This window comes from Anolis sagrei, chromosome 11, assembly GCF_037176765.1.
Source record: "Anolis sagrei isolate rAnoSag1 chromosome 11, rAnoSag1.mat, whole genome shotgun sequence".
NCBI lineage: Eukaryota > Metazoa > Chordata > Lepidosauria > Squamata > Dactyloidae > Anolis > Anolis sagrei.
Genome location: NC_090031.1, coordinates 22,496,441 through 22,511,108, shown reverse-complemented (window position 1 = coordinate 22,511,108; position 14,668 = coordinate 22,496,441). Strand labels below are relative to the sequence as shown.

The 14,668-nt window shown below is 49.2% G+C and overlaps 1 protein-coding gene across 1 annotated transcript in view; it reads right to left on the bottom strand.

Annotated features, from left to right (window-relative positions):
- PPM1E (protein phosphatase, Mg2+/Mn2+ dependent 1E) overlaps positions 1-14,668 on the bottom strand; it is a 139,613-nt gene that overhangs the window by 20,075 nt on the left and 104,870 nt on the right. The window lies entirely within an intron of this gene.

Here is a 14,668-nt window from a genome sequence, read left to right as displayed (position 1 = left end):
AATGTTGGGGCTTGTCTGATGTCCTTGGGGAGAGAGTTCCAGAGTCGGGGGGCCACCACAGAGAAGGCCCTGTCCCACGTCCCGACCAAACGCGCTTGCGACGCAGGTGGGATCGTGAGCAGGGCCTCTCCAGATGACCGAAGGGAACGCGTGGGTTTATATATGGAGATGTGGTCACGCAGGTAGGCGGGTCCCAAACTGTTTAGGGCTTTGTAGGTGCGCACCTGCACCTTGAATTGGGACCGGAAGATGAACGGCAGGCAATGGAGCTCCTTAAACAGGAGGGTTGACCTCTCTCTGTAAGCAGCGCCAGTTAACACCCTGGCCGCCGACCGTTGGACCAGTTGGAATTTCCGAGCCGTTTTCAAGGGCAGCCCCACGTAGAGCGCATTACAACAGTCCAATCTAGAGGTGACCTCCTTCCCTTCCTTTCCCTCCTTTTCCCTTTTTTCTTTCTCTCCTTCCTTCCTTCTCTTCCTCTAACCTTCCTTCCCCTCCTTTTCCCTTCCCTTTTCTTTCTCTCCTTTCTTCCTTCTCTACCTATTCTTGGACTGCAACTCCCAGGAGTCCACCTGATCTATCTATCTATCTATCTATCTATCTATCTATCTATCTATCTATCCCTATCTAATCTATCTATCTGGAAGATTGCTGGGAGTTGCAGTCCAGGAATAGGAAATTGGAAATATGCAGGGATTGGCATGCTCTCAACGAAATCCAAGGAGAAGAAAGCTTGCATCTTGGAAACAGTGCATTTGGATCTTGCCAAAGATCAAGGGAACCACTGACCGCATTGAGAAGCCGATGAGGAAACACAACATACAAACTATCTACAGATCCACCAAGAAAATCCAACAAATGCTACATTCAGCAAAGGACAAGAGGGATCCTCTCACTTCTGCAGGAGTCTACCGTATACCATGCAGAGGTGGACAAGTCTACATAGGGACCACCAAACGCAGCGTTGGCCAAACAAGAATCCAGGTCATAGTCCCTCAAATTGTTGGAGGGCAGGATTATAATTTGGGGGGGAAAATGAACAAATTCCTATGCACAATACATCCAGTACAGCCCTTTCTGCTATAAAGGACAAACACAATCAAAGCACTCCTGATAGATGGCCACTCAGCCTCTGATTAAGAAGAGGAGGAGAGGGGGCATCTGGGAGTTCCTTGGGTTTGCACGCATGCGCTGTGTTCTATTTTTCCTTTTTAAAATTTAAAGGTCTTATTGTTTTTTGGGAGGAATTTTTTGAGAGAAGGACATAGTGTCTTGTGTCCAAATTTGGTGTCGATTCCCCCGTGGTTTTTGAGTTCTGTTAATCCCACAAATGAACATTACATTTAGATAGATAGATAGATAGATAGATAGATAGATAGATAGTTTTTTGCACATGTGTTGTAATGTAATTTTGGGGGGTTTCTCTTGCTATTTAAGTCTCTTCTACTGTGTTTTTCAGTGTTTCTGAGTGATGGTCACTCGTTGGCCTGAGAGGTGTCTTGTGTCCAAATTTGGTGTCAATTCGTCCAGTGGTTTTGGAGTTATGTTAATCCCACAAACGAACATTACATTTTTATTTATATAGATAATTTCTCAGTGGTACATTTTTCAGTGGTAAATTAACTGGGTCTGAGCTACTCTAACACCCATCTCTTCGAAGGTTTAAAGAGAGGGGGAAATCATCCAAGCACAACATCTCCCTGACACACACACACAGATCTCAAAGCACACAGCACATACTCTCCATATTCAGGAGTCTCTCTCCAGGGTTTCAGAGAGCGGTCTACTTGGGGACACTGAACCTGAAGCAGGCAAAGCAGGTTTTCGCTGCCGGGCAGCAGCCGAAGCCCATCCCTTTCGAGAGCCATTTCCCTCAGTACTGCTCAGATTATCAGTTTTATGGCCACCGGCACCCTTTCAAAACGGTAAATTTAGAGTGCCATTATGCAAGCGAATTATAAGTGCGCAGGCTAAATCTCCTATTTCAATTTTTAGAATTCCATGTTTATGTAATTTACTTAAAGATGGGGTTAAAAATAAAATAAAACCAGCCGTACCCACCAAATAATACCCTATCAAGGGTGACGTTCCAGCCTTTTAACTCAGATCCCATCCACGCACACACAGTTTCCAAGCATTGTGCCGTCTACCCACACAGCTTTCGGCTTTAACCTGTGTGTTAATGAAGCTCGCCCCACAGGAGATGTCAAGAGACTTTGGGCGAGTGTTTTCTCACGCTAGATACCATTTAGCACTGAGCAAGAGGCTGGGAATCCAATACCAGCCAGCAAAAATGTACAACCTTCAACATGCTCAAGAAAGGAGACAAATCCTAGTGTATTGTCGAAGGCTTTCATGGCTGGAATCACTGGGTTGTTGTAGGTTTTTCAGGCTATATGGTCATGTTCTAGAACAGCAGTTCTCAACCTGGGGGTCGCGACCCCCAGGGGGTCGCCTGGCCATTTTGGAGGGGTCACGAGGCCACTTCTGTTGGCCCCGCCCCATGGGTGCAAGCCAGGCAAGGTCTCCTTCACGCAAGGCCTGGCCCGCACAAAGACGGCCTCGCCTGCCTCACTCTCCCGCCATTCGGCGAGGGAGCGAGGCAGGTGAGGGGTCCTCCGTGCGGGCCTGGCCCCCGCAAAGCCCGCCTCGCTCTCCCGCAATTCGGCGAGGGAGCGAGGCAGGTGAGGGGTCCTCCGTGCGGGCCTGTCTCGCTGCAAAGCCCGCCTCACCTGCCTCACTCTCCCACCATTCGGAGAGGGAGTGAGGCAGGCAAGGTGTCCTCCGTACCGGCCTGGCCCCCGCAAAGCCTGCCTCACATGCCGCACTCTCCCACCATCCGGCAAGGGAGAGAGGCAGGTGAGGGGTCCTCCGTGCGGGCCTGGCCTGCTGCAAAGCCCGTCTCGCCTGCCTCGCTCTCCCGCCATTCGGCGAGGAAGTGAGGAAGGTGAGGGGTCCTCCGTATAGGCCTGGTCCCCGCAAAGCCTGCCTTGCCTGCCTCACTCTCCCACCATTCGGCCTGGCCTGCTGCAAAGCCTGCCTCGCCTGCCTCACTCTCCCACCATTCGGCCTGGCCCCCGCAAAGCCCGCCTCGCCTGCCTCACTCTCCCACCATTCGGCCTGGCCCCCGCAAAGCCCGCCTCGCCTGCCTCGCTCTCCCATCATTCGGCGAGGGGGCGAGGCAGGCGAGGGGTCCTCTATGTGGGCCTGACCTGCTGCAAAGCCCACCTCGCCTGCCTCGCTCTCCCGCCATTCGGCGAGGGAGCGAGGCAGGCGAGGGGTCCTCCGTACGGGCCTGGCCCCCGCAAAGCCCGCCTCGCTTGCCTCGCTCTCCTGCCATTCGGCGAGGGAGCGAGGCAGGCGAGGGGTACTCTGTGTGGGCCTGGCCTGCTGCAAAGCCCGCCTCGCCTGCCTCGCTCTCCTGCCATTCGGCAAGGCAGGTGAGGGGTCCTCCATGCGGGCCTGGCCCGCGCAAAGCCGGCCTCGCCTGCCTCGCTCTCCCACTATTTGGCAAGGGGACAAGGCAGGCGAGGTGTCCTCCGTGCAGGCCTGGCCCCGCGCAAAGCCCGCCTTGCTTGCCACACTCTCTCGCCTTCCGAGGAGCGAGACAGAGAGAGAAACAGCTGATAGCGAAAGAAGTGAAAGAGAGAAGGAACAGCGTGAATCGGTTGAAGGTACTGCAAATCCCATCATCTGTTTTCCACACTCCCCCAAACATATTTTTTCAGATTAATCATGATGCTTTAATTACGCTGAATTTGTAACAATTAAAATATATCCTGCATATCAGATATTTATATTACAATTAGTAACGATTTTCCAGTAAAAGATAACTGCAATCCTAGAGTTGGAAGAGACCTCGTGGGCCATCCAGTCCAACCCCATTCTGCCAAGAAGCAGGAAAATTGTATTCAAAGCAAACCCGAAGTAGCCTTCACCACACTCCGAGTCAGAGAGTTCCACTGCTGAACAGCTCTCCCAGTCAGGAAGTTCTTACAATCCTAGAGCTGGAAGAGACCTCATGGGCCATTCAGTCCAACCCCATTCTGCCAAGAAGCAGGAAAATTGCATTCGAAGCAAACCCGACAGATGACCCTCCAGCCTCTGTTTAAAAGCCTCCACCACACTCTGAGGCAGAGAGTTCCACTGCTGAACAGCTCTCCCAGTCAGGAAGATCTTGAAAAACATTACCAGAATCCCACATCAGATAGCATTACACATTACTAGAGATGGAAATGGTTGGTATGCAAACTCTGCTTAACTCAGAGCTTACTAACAGGTATCTGTGTGAGTCTGTTTTGAGCACACGCGCAAAGGATGCATCTAGCTGAAGCTGCCCACTTGTTTCCCTTGCCACGCTGCCCACTAGACAAGCGACTCCGGATGTTCTCCCGAGAAATGAGATGTTTTCGAACGTCTCTCCTCCTGACTCTTTGGCTGACGGAGGCATTTGGTGCAACACCCACGGTGGCGGCAACACTCTCTGCAGTGCTGGGAATCATGCCACTGAGCCGGGAGGCGGAGAGCTTCCACCGTTTTCGCTTTGGAGGGAAGCGGCCTGAAGCCGGGCTCACGTCACCTCATTACATTTGCTTGCGCTAATGGCGCCATGCTTCAGTGAGCCAGTCATGAAGTGGAGAAGAGATCTTTTGCTCTCCTCCCTCCCCTTCCTTCCTTCCTTCACACTGTTCTATTTCTGTTCTAAACCAGGTTGAAGAAACCTACCAAGCCGTGGCATATTTAACTCTGCATTGGTCTTAAAAGGCTGTCACTTGTACATTAGGAGAAAGCCCCGCTCAGCCACATCAGGATATTCCCTCTTCTAATAATACCAACAGCCTGCGACTGAATTAATTGCCTTTGACATCTGTACATTGTAAATCTTCTTAGGAAGGCTTCCCAGGACTGCAGAGCAAGCAGCTAAGTGATCAGATGAGGGCTGTCCCTCTGCTTCTGACCGGCACCAACCACAATCTCTTCCCAGAGGCTTTCGTTAAGGAACCTTAACGGGATTTCTGCTTGCGGCCAGACCCGGCGAGACATGAATCTTTCGGCTGGACAGTGGAGGGAATTCCAAGTGGTTCTGTACATCTCACATCCAGCGGCTCCACTGATTTATTTATTTTGTATTAAAACCATTGCATAAATTAGTATAAAACTGATAAAAATAGAAGGAGTGCAGGCGGCTAAATATCTTTTGACCAAAAATGGCTAAATATCGTTTGACCAAAAACGGGCAACAGCAACAGCATTGTCTGGAGCCTCCAACAATTCTTCCTCTGTATATTATTATTATTATTATTATTATTATCTTTATTTATACCCCGCTAACATCTCCCGAAGGACTCGGTGCGGCTTACAAAAGACCAAGGCCCTCGATAAAACAACAGCATAAACAAATACAACAATAAAACTCATAAAGCAAAACAAAAAATTAAAGCAGTAACAATAAACATTGAAAACAATAACACCACGACGCATTTAAAACTAAGGCCGGCCAAATGTAATGAATAGTGCTGGGCATGACGGGTGAAATGGATAGGTTTTTGGAGATAGGTGTGGTGTGCAGACAATCTTAAATCTCTAGTAAAGTGCATTTGGGATATGATGCTAGGAGCTTCCTATTCTGGAAAGGCACACTGGAACAGCCACGTCTTCAAGCTTCCTGAAGACTGCCAGCGTTGGGGCTTGTCTAATGTCCTTAGGGAGAGAGTTCCAGAGTCGGGGGGCTACCACAGAGAAGGCCCTGTCCCTCGTCCCCACCAACCGCGCTTGCGACGCAGGTGGGATCGTGAGCAGGGCCTCTCCAGATGATCAGAGAGATCGTGTGGGTTCGTATACGGAGATGCGGTCATGCAGGTAGGCCGGTCCCAAACCGCTTAGGGCTTTGTAGGTGAGCACCTGCACCTTGAATTGGGACCGGAAAATGAACGGCAGCCAGTGGAGCTCCTTAAACAGGAGGGTTGACCTCTCCCTGTAAGGAGCACCAGTTAACAACCTGGCCGCCGCCCGTTGAACCAGTTGGAATTTCCGGGCCATTTTCAAGGGCAGCCCCACATAGAGCGCATTGCAGTAGTCCAATCTGGAGGTGACCAAGGCGTAGACAACCCCAGCCAGATCATGAGGCAGAACATAATGGACAAGCATACAGATGCGGAGTTGTCTGTTCTGCTCCACAGTCACACAAGGTGTGGGATTCTTTTAGGTAGTGCCACTTTGCCAGGTTGTCTTTTGATCTGTCCGCTCCACTTCCAAGCTCCAAGTTGCCCATTCTTGGTCTGCCCCTGGAGGAAGACCCTCCCTCATAGGAGGGGCCATTTAGTTGGGATTTCCTGGTTGAGCTCCCCAGAGGGATATCCTTGTTGTTGCTGCAGGGACGCCAAGAAGAGTGGTAGTTCTCATAAAGCTTTTCCTTGATTTGAGTCTACTGGGAGGAGGCTGGTAGCCATGCTGTGGGTGGCTTTCATAGTGTTCAACCTATACGGCTCCGGCCCAGCGTACCTGTCCGAACGTATCTCCTTCTACGTCCCACCTCGGAGTTTAAGATCCTCTGGGGAGGCCCTGCTCTCGGCCCCACCTTTATCACAAGTGAGACTGCTATTGTATTAATTTGATTGTTTTAACTAGTTATAATAGCTGGGGTGAAAATTGCTGGAAGGAACATTAACAACCTCAGATATGCAGATGACACCACTCTGATGGCCGAAAGCGAGGAGGAGCTGAGGAGCCTTCTAATCAAGGTGAGAGAAGAAAGCGCAAAAGCTGGGTTGCAGCTAAACGTCAAAAAAACCAAGATTATGGCAACAAGAATGATTGACAACTGGGAAATAGAGGGAGAAAACGTGGAGGCCGTGACAGACTTTGTATTTCTAGGTGCAAAGATGACTGCAGATGCAGACTGTGGCCAGGAAATCAGAAGACGCTTCCTTCTTGGGAGGAGAGCAATGTCCAGTCTCGATAAAATAGTAAAGTGTAGAGACATCAGACTGGCAACAAAGATCCGCCTAGTCAAAGCCATGGTATTCCCTGTAGTCACCTACGGATGTGAGAGCTGGACCTTCGGGAAGGCTGAGCGAAGGAAGAGAGATGCTTTTGAGCTGTGGTGCTGGAGGAAAGTTCTGAGAGTGCCTTGGACTGCGAGAAGATCCAACCAGTCCATCCTCCAGGAAATAAAACCCGACTGCTCATTGGAGGGAAGGATACTAGAGACAAAGTTGAAGTACTTTGACCACATCACGAGGAGACAGCAAAGCCTAGAGAAGACAGTTATGCTGGGGAAAGTGGAAGGCAAAAGGAAGAGGGGCCGACCAAGGGCAAGATGGATGGATGGCATCCTTGAAGCGACTGGACTGACCTTGAAGGAGCTGGGGGTGGTGACGGCCGGCAGGGAGCTTTGGCGTGGGCTGGTCCGTGAGGTCACAAAGAGTCGGAGATGACTGAACGAATGAACAACAACAATTGTTGTTGTTATATTGTATTTTGTGAACTGTTAGGCATCGAATTGTGCTTTTTGTAAGCCGCCCTGAGTCCTCCCTGGGGGGTTGAGCGCTCAAAATAAATAAATAAAAAATAAATAAATAAATAAATAAATAATTTCTCTCACACTTAGCAGCAACTTCCCGTCACACATCGGGGGGGGGGGGGGGCAATGCCACCTATCTTGTAGAGTTTATCAGCAAGTGTAGGTTTAAGACATCCTGTGATTATTCTGCATGTTTCATTCAATGCTATGCTCACATGCTTTGCATGGGCAGACTTATGCCAAACAGCGCAGGCATACTCGGCAGTTGAGTAAGACAAGGCGAGGGCTGATGTTCTTATTAATTTTGGGTCTGTACCCCATGTGCTGCCAGTAAGTTTCCGCAGGATGTTATTGTGTACAGCTACTTTGTGCCCAGTGTTCAAGCAGTGTTTCCTATATGCTAGTGTTCCCCCTAAGGCAGCGGTTCTCAACCTGGGGGTCGCGTCCTCTCGGGGGGTCGCTTGGCCATTTTCTGGGGATCGCGAAGCCACATTGGCTGGCCACGCCCCCTCCAAAATGGCGGCCGACCCCCAGAGCCACTGGCACTCCCGCGCACGAAGCCATCCGCCTGTCCCTCATCTCCTTCTGATGGCAGAAGCAGGCGAGGGACAGGCGAGTGGCTCCTTAGGCGCCTCTCGCCTGCTTCGCTCTCCCGCCAGCAGGCAGGGGTGCGGAGCAGGCGAGGGCTCTTCGTTGCAGGTCAACTATAAATCCCAGCAGCTGCATCTCCAAAATGTCAAGGACTATTTTCTCCAAACTCCCCCAGTGTTCACATTGGGGCATATTGAGTATCTGTGCCAAGTTTGGTCCAGATCCATCATTGTTTGAGTCTGCAATGCTCTCTGGATGCAGGTGAACTACAACTCCCAAACTCAAGGTCAGTGCTCACCAAACCCTTCCAGTATTTTTTGTTGGTTGTGGGAGTTCTGTGTGCCAAGTATGGTCCAATTCCATCATTGGTGGAGTTCAAAATGCTCTTTAATTGTAGGTGAACTATAAATCCCAGCAACTACAACTCCCAAATGACATAATCAATTTTCCCTCCAACCCCACCAGTATTCAAATTTGGGCATATTGGGTAACGTAAGGTAAATGTTTTCCCTTGACATTAAGTCCAGTCGTGTCCAACTCTGGGAGTTGGTGCTCAGTTTCTAGGCCAAAGAGCCGGTGTTGTCCATAGACACCTCCAAGGTCATGTGGCTGACATGACGGCATGGAGCGCTGTTGTTGGGTATTTGTGCCAAATTTGGTCCAGTGAATGAAAATGCATCCTGCATTTCAGATTTTTACATTATGATTCATAACAGTAACACAATTACAATTAGGAAGTAGCAATATTAATAATTTTATGGTTGGGGGTCACCACAACGTGAGGCACTGTATTAAGGGGTCACGGCATTACGAAGGTTGAGAACCACTGCTCTAAGGCGACACCGAGATATTTAGGATGAAAACAATGTTCAAGCTCTCCAACGTCCCAGGTGACTTTCCATTTCCTGTTGGCTTCATGATTGCGTAGGTGGAAAGCACACCGACTTAAACAATGGCTAAATGGAAGACCGGGTCAGGCTTCCATCACTGGGATGATCCCCGACATATGTCAAAACAGTGATATATAATCTCTGCACAGGAAAGGATATGTGTTATCTTCTCTATCCGTGCAGGCAGAAGGTCACGTGCCAAACATACAGCCCTTGCGTGTATTTGTGCTTTCAAGCCACCTGTTGCCTTGTGGCAACCCCATGGATTTGAGAGGTTTGTCTTAGGCAAGGAATTACGGAGGTACATTTCCAAAACACCGGCATGGCAAAGTAAACTACTCCCAGCAACAGAGAAATGGAGAAAGAATACCAATATGGCAATCCCTCTTTTCCCTCCTGCACTCGTCTCTGTATATACGTTTATAACACAAGGCAAGTAGTTTAGTTTATAAGTTGGGATGCATTGGACACTACGAGGGTTGAATGAAAAGTAATGCCTCCACCTTCGATACTGGCGTGGCAAAGGAAGCTATTCCCAGCAACAGAGAAATGGAGAAAGAATACCAATATGGCTGGTCTTGTTTTCTAGGCTGTTAGTGAAAAGTAATGCCTCCACCTTCGTTACTCGGGTTTGGATGGGAATATTTGAATAAATCAAACACAGAAATAATCCTTAACTACTACTATTCACTTTCCCACATAATCACCAGACAATTGGATACATTTCTGCCAACGATGAAGCCGTCACAGAAGAAGTCTCTTATGAATTCTAATGCAGATATCGAATATGCAGGATGTATTTTCGTTGTTACAAATTGAACATAATTGAAGCATAGTGATTAATCACACAAACAAAATGTTTGGGGGAGTATGGACAAAACGGATGATGGGATTTGCAGTACCTTCAACCAATTCAGCTCTGACTTCCACAGACCACTGAGATCCCCCACGAATTACAGACCTGGACCAAACTTGAAACACAGAACTCGCATGATCAACAGAAAATACTGGAGGAGCTTGGGAGGAATTGATAGTGATTTAGGGGAGATGTAGTTCACTTACATCCAGAAAGCACTATGAACCCAAATGACTATGGATCTGGACCAAACTTGGCATGAATACTCAATATGCTCAAGTTTGAACAATGGTGGAGTTTAGGGGCAATGGGAGTTGCAGTTGCTGAGATTTATAGTTCCTCTGCAATCAGAGAGCATTCTGAACTCCAACAAAAATGGAATTGAAGAAGCTTGGCATACAGAACTCACATAACCAACCGAAATTACTCGAGAGTTATGGAGCCCCCAGTGGCGCAGTGGGTTAAACCCCTGTGCCGGCAGGACTGAAGACCGACAGGTCGCAGGTTCAAATCCAGGGAGAGGCGGATGAGCTCCCTCTATCAGCTCTAGCTCCTCATGCGGGGACATGAGAGAAGCCTCCCACAAGGATGATAAAACATCAAATCATCTGGGCATCCCCTGGGCAACGTCCTTGCAGATGGCCAATTCTCTCACAACAGAAGTGACTTGCAGTTTCTCAAGTCACCCCTGACACGACCAAAAAAAAACCAAAACAAAACTGGAGAGTTTTGGGGTTGTTTTCCTGACATTTGGGAGTTCCTGGGATATATAGTTCCCTCCCATCCAAAAGGATTCTGAACTCATGCAACAATGGAATGGGCTCAAACTTGGCACAGAGAACTCCCATGATCAACAGAAAATACTGGAGAGGCTTGGGGAACATAGACCTTGGCATTTGGTTTGCCAGGGCAAGGTGGGGAAGCCAGTCCTAACACGAACGCTAGAAGAGAAGGTGGCTGCAGAGGGCTTGTCTAAGGTAGTGACACAACAGTGCCAATACATTCATATTTATTTAAAAATACCTTTTAAAAAAAAAACAACACGCGAGATAGCGAGTCTGCGTAAGGCAAACCGCGAGGCAGCTAGGGAACACTGTATAACATAGAGCTGCTGGGTTGGCATTTCACTGACTCCATCTTCATCACTATGATACTTCACTTTGTTGATGGGAAGCTTCCCACCGGAGTGGAAATCATCTACCGGACAAATGGCAAGCTATTCAACCTCAGCAGATTGAAAGCCAAAACCAAGGTTACAACAACATCTGTTATAGAACTCCAGTATGCTGATGACAACGTTGTCTGTGCACATTCAGAAGAAGATCTACAAGCCACTCTAAACACCTTTGCAGAAGCATACGAGAAGCCCGGCCTGTCATTGAACATTGAAAAAACCAAGGTGCTTTTCCAGCAAGCACCAGCCAACCCCTCTCCAATGCCAGTGATACAGCTTAATGGTGTAACATTAGAAAATGTTGATCATTTCCGCTACCAAAGTCAACATCGGCACCAAAATACAATACCGCCTGAGCTCTGCGAGCGCAGCATTTTTCCGAACGAAGCAGAGAGTGTTTGAGGACCGGGACATCCGTAGGGATACCAAGGTGCTTGTTTGTAAGGCTATTGTCCTCCCAACCCTGCTTTATGCCTGCGAAACGTGGACTGTCTACAGACGTCACATGCAACTCCTGGAATGATTCCATCAGTGCTGCCTCCGGAAAATCCTGCAAATCTCTTGGGAAGACAGGCAGACAAAGGTCAGCGTGCTGGAAGAAGCAAAGACCACCAGCATTGAAGCGATGGTCCTCCGCCATCAACTCCGCTGGACCGGCCACGTTTTCCGGATGCCCGACCACCGTCTCCCAAAGCAGTTGCTCTACTCTGAACTAAAGAACGGAAAACGGAATGTTGGTGGACAGGAAAAGAGATTGAAAGATGGGCTCAAAGCCAACCTTTAAAACTCTGGCATAGACACTGAGAACTGGGAAGCCCTGGCCCTTGAGCGCTCCAGCTGGAGGTCAGCTGTGACCAGCAGTGCTGCAGAATTTGAAGAGGCACGAATGGAGGGCGAAAGGGAGAAGCTATTGTCCTCCCAACCCTGCTATATGCCTGCAAAACGTGGACTGTCTACAGACGTCACATGCAACTCCTGGAACGATTCCATCAGCGCTGCCTCCGGAAAATCCTGCAAATCTCTTGGGAAGACAGGCGGACAAACGTCAGCGTGCTGGAGGAAGCAAAGACCACCAGCATTGAAGCGATGTTCCTCTGCCATCAACTCCGCTGGACCAGCCACGTAGTCCGGATGCCTGACCACCATCTCCCAAAGCAGTTGCTCTACTCCGAACTCAAGAACGGAAAACGTAATGTTGGTGGGCAGGAAAAGAGATTTAAAGATGGGCTCAAAGCCAACCTTAGAAACTCTGGCATAGACACTGAGAGCTGGGAAGCCCTGGCCCTTGACTGCTCCAGCTGGAGGTCAGCTGTGACCAGCAGTGCTGCAGAATTTGAAGAGGCACGAATGGAGGGCGAGAGGGAGAAGCGTGCCAAGAGGAAGGCGCGTCAAGCCAACCCTGACCGAGACCGCCTTCCACTTGGAAACCAATGCCCTCACTGCGGGAGAAGATGCAGAGCAAGAATAGGGCTCCACAGTCACCTACGGACCCACAAGAACACTGGAACACAATCCTCCTTGGAAAACGAGGGATCACCTAAGTACGTAAGTCACTGACTTGATGATGGAGGGTCGTTTTGTGTGACACTCTTTGGCTTGGAGGAAGCTGGAGAGAAGAGGCTCCATCTAGCCTTGATAAGCAGCCTGTGGAGATTATTGGCGAACCCAAGGCATGCCATGGGAGGCCTATTCTTGGCCGAGGGCTCACTGCAGATCTCTCCATCCTTGTTCTCAAAGTACCGCCCTCCCCTTTGTGCTACACACTGATCTGATTAACTTCTGCTGTCCGGTGGTTTGCCCGCAGTAGGTAAAACCCTGGATGCTTATTTCAGATCCGTTGGCAAACAGCACCACACACTTTCGTGATGCATTGAGAAACACGAGCGATTGCAAACACATAGAGAAAAAACAAGAAAGGAAACAGATTATAGTCTTTTAAAAGGTTGGGTAAATCCATTCAAAGTGACAGTGTTGCGGCAGAGAATGGTTGCCTGATAAAAAATAAACCTACGAAGTAGAATGGATTAGAGTGACAGTTTCCTAGTTAAATGCTGTATTAATCTGTCCCTTCAGCTGTTACCGCAGGGAACCGGCGTGCTGTAAACTCACAGAACACTACATGACTTCTGATTAGTTTGCAGTATCTACTGTCTCTGCATGGGCATCTCTATAATTTCAAGTATAACGTAGATATTGACAAGCTGGAAAGTGTCCAGAGGAGAGCGACTAAAATGATCAAGGGTCTGGAGAACAAGCCCTATGAGGAGCGGCTTAAAGAGCTGGGCATTTTTAGCCTGAAGAAGAGAAGGCTGAGAGGGGATATGATAGCCATCTATAAATATGTGAGAGGAAGCCACAGGGAGGAGGGAGCAAGCTTGTTTTCTGCTTCCTTGGAGACAAGGACGCGGAACGACGGCTTCAAACTACAAGAGAGGAGATTCCATCTGAACATTAGGAAGAACTTCCTGACTGTGAGAGCCGTTCAGCAGTGGAACTCTCTGCCCTGGAGTGTGGTGGAGGCTCCTTCTTTGGAAGCTTTTAAACAGAGGCTGGATGGCCATCTGTCAGGGGGTGATTTGAATGCAATATTCCTCCTTCTTGGCAGGGGGTTGGACTGGATGGCCCTTGGGGTCTCTTCCAACTCTTTGATTCTATGATTCTCTGGATGTAGGTGAACTACAACTCCAAAAACTCGAGGTCAATGTCCACCAGGCCTTCCCAGTATTTTCTCTTGGTCATCGGAATTCTGTGTACCAAGTTTGATTCAATTCCATCATTGGTGGAGTTCAGAAGGCTCTTTGATAGTAGGTGAACTATAAATCCCAGCAACTCCAGCATTACCAAATGACAAAATCAATCACCCATGAGGTCTCTTCCAACTCTTTGATTCTATGATTCTATATCCAAGTGCTGGTCTTGGCCTATAAAGCCCTATACGGTTCTGGCTCAGCTGACCTGTCCGAACGTATCTCCCTCTACATCTCTACATAGAGCATTCTCGGATGGAGGGTGATTAATAAGTAATTAAATATGATGATGATGATTATATGATCCCGCCTCGCATTTTAAATCATCCAGGGAGGCCCTGCTCTCGGTCCCCCCAGCCTTGCAAGTGCGCTTGGCGGGGACGAAGGACAGGGCCTTCTCAGTGGTGGCCTCACACCTGTAGAACTCGCTCCCCAGAGAAATCAGGTCAGCGTCTTCCCTCATTTCTTTCAGAAAGAAGGTTAAATTGTGGTTCTGGGACCAAGCCTTAAGACAGCAATGAGGTGCTTTACGCGAGAGTAGGCCACGCGGGGCAGCCACCCTTGGCTGGCTCACGCTGCCCATCGGGCCTGACGGATAGCATGAGCCAGCCAAGGGAGGAGAACTGTGTGTGTGCGGGGGGGGGGGGGGCGCGCTCCTCCTCTGTGGGCTGGATAAGTGCCCTTCGCGGGCCGGAAGTGGCCCGCGGGCCGTAGTTTGAGGACCCCTGTTCTAGAGGCATTCTCTCCTGACGTTTCGCCTGCAACATCAGGAGAGAATGTCTCTAGAACAGTGGTTCTCAACCTTCCTAATTCCGCATCCCCTTAATACAGTTCCTCATGTTATGGTGACCCCCCAACCATAACTCTATTTTTGTTGCTACTTCATAA